We start from the raw sequence: 2,500 nt of genomic DNA, 5'->3' as shown, positions 1-2,500 counted from the left end.
GTACGAAGCTACCCCGCCCACACAAAGACGCTAGCCAGGCTTGGCATCTTTTGTGCTTCCAAGATAACTTCAACACGCCGTGATGATCCTGAATGTCTGACAATGCTTCCCGATAATGCTCGTCCTCCACGTTATCGGTGCTTAACCAATGGCAGCTCTTACGCACCCAACCGCACGTCTAACAAGGATAGACCAGCGTACCGTAGTAGTATCACAAAAAGCAACACATGCCACTTTAACGCCTATCACTTCCCCATCATCGGCACATTATCAAATGCTGGCTAGCACCAGAAGCACGTCGAACAAGATTAGCAAGCACACATCGTCATCGTATTGCCACACAGACAGCTCATCCCACATTTCCAAGGCTAGACCACAACCCTGGACTGTTGTCGCAGCGACCTGACGAGGCATCCCCACACCCCGCCAAGGCCCCCACTCGGAGGGGTATTATCTAAGCAACTCGGAACTAAGCAACCGTCACCCATGATCGCGCTGAAAGGCCATCTGGCGCGTTCACCCCTTGCCGTGCTCACTCACGGCTCCCCCCCTATATATACATATTGCACAAAGAGCTTGGTGACAGGAACAGACATGGATTTCCCTGATTATGCATAATTTTTAATATGCGCACGGCGTCGAGGAAAATCAAGGCAACGGGGCTAGTTTGTGCGCACGGCGTCGAGGAAAATCAAGGCAACGGGGCTAGTTCATGCGCACGGCGTCGAGGAAAATCAAGGCAACGGGGCTATTTCTCAGGCCATCGTTCGAGAAATCAAGGCAGCGTGTTGGGGGTGTTGGCCTCTTTCATGGGTCGTGGGGCTTGGCTTGGCTTGCCTTGTTGGTGCTCGATACAGCCTCATGACTCTGAGCTGCCCATCGCCCAAGTCGGGCACCCATGCGAATGAGACCCCATGGTACCCCCTATATATACATATTGCACAAAGAGCTTGGTGACAGGAACGGACATGGATTTCCCTGATGATGCATAATTTTTGGACACACACGACGTCGGGGCGAGGGGACACGCGAGTGGGGCGTCTATGGGGGCGTTGATGGCCTCGTTTTCGTGAAGACCGGGCGCCTTGGCCATGGCCTCGAGCGTGCCAGCCTCGACAGCTCTGGGCGCTGAACACCCCCCAGGGCGCCGATGGGGAGCAGTCCCCTGGTACCCCCTATATATACATATTGCACAAAGAGCTTGGTGACAGGAACAGACATTGATTTGCCCAGGGATGCATAATTTTGCGAAATCGTCCATAACTCGCTCGAATTAATTCGGATTCACACGAAATTTTGTAGGGATGCTTTTTATTATAAATGAAAGGCGTTGAAATAAAAAAATGTCATGTTTGGGGCATAAATGTCCGTGACTGGTCTCTCGTCATGCCTTGAAGCGTCTTGCCTCTACTTGTTGATATGCAGCTCAAATGAAGTTGGAATGTCATTGAAACTTAAGGTGGGTCATTGTGAACATAGACCTTGAAATGGAAATATATCGTGTTCGGTTTTTGTCTCTCGTCGCCATCGATAGGCACCTACCGATAAGGTGCGATAAGGCTTCTAGCTATTCATTAGTCGCTTGGATGAACCCGAAAGAGCACGCAAAGGTCAGCTCGGTGACTATGTAGTAAGTAGGAACTACACACTTAAACGGATTCGGCTACAACACTTTGCTCCTTCATCGTTTGACTTGCTTAGAAATCGCTCATGGTTTGTCAAGGCTCCCTTGTTCCTTAGAACGATGAGGATGGGATTGTCTGCTCAAGGGCATGTGTGGCAAGATGCCTCGTTTTCATGGCCGTTCATGAGTGTTTGTGTAGGAAGTAGACTTGTTCCCTTGGTCGTTCATGGGGCCGTGTGTGGGAGCAAGCCTTGTTCACTTGGTCGTTCATGGGTGTCTGCTTGGGAAGAAGTCTTGCCCTTGGCCGTTCATGGGTCATGGGGTGGGAACTACCCATGTTCCTTGGTCGCTCATGGACGCCATGTGCGTGGCAAGGGGCCTAGCTTCCTTGGTCGTTCATGGCCATGTGTGTGGCAAGGGGCCTCGTTCCATTGGTCGTTCATGGATGGGCATGTGTGGCAAGGGGCCTGCTCCCTTGGTCGTTCATGGGCATGCCGTGTGGCAAGGCGCCCTCGTTCCCTTGGTCGTTCATGGACGGGCATGTGCGCGGCAAGGTGCCTCGTTCCCTTGGTCGTTCATGGGCACGTGTGGCAAGGTGCCTCGTTCCCTTGGTCGTTCATGGGCGTGGCCGTGTGGCAAGATGCCTTGTTCCCATAGGTATCCTCGGGACCGTGTGGCTTGCCATGACCCCAGGCCTTGCCGCCCTCACATGCATTCTTCCCTTGGTCGTTCATGGACGTGGGTACGTGTGGCAAGGTGCCTTGTTCCCTTGGTCGTTCATGGGCATGTGTGTGGCAAGGTGCCTCGTTCCCTTGGCCGTTCATGGATGGGCATGTGTGTGGCAAGATGCCTTGTTCCCATAGGTATCCTGACTGT

The sequence above is a fragment of the Lactuca serriola genome, unplaced genomic scaffold (genome assembly GCF_051521515.1).
Source record: "Lactuca serriola cultivar US96UC23 unplaced genomic scaffold, Lser_US96UC23_V15 Lser_V15_Un192, whole genome shotgun sequence".
In the NCBI taxonomy this organism is placed as follows: domain Eukaryota; kingdom Viridiplantae; phylum Streptophyta; class Magnoliopsida; order Asterales; family Asteraceae; genus Lactuca; species Lactuca serriola.
This window is presented reverse-complemented; position numbering follows the sequence as displayed.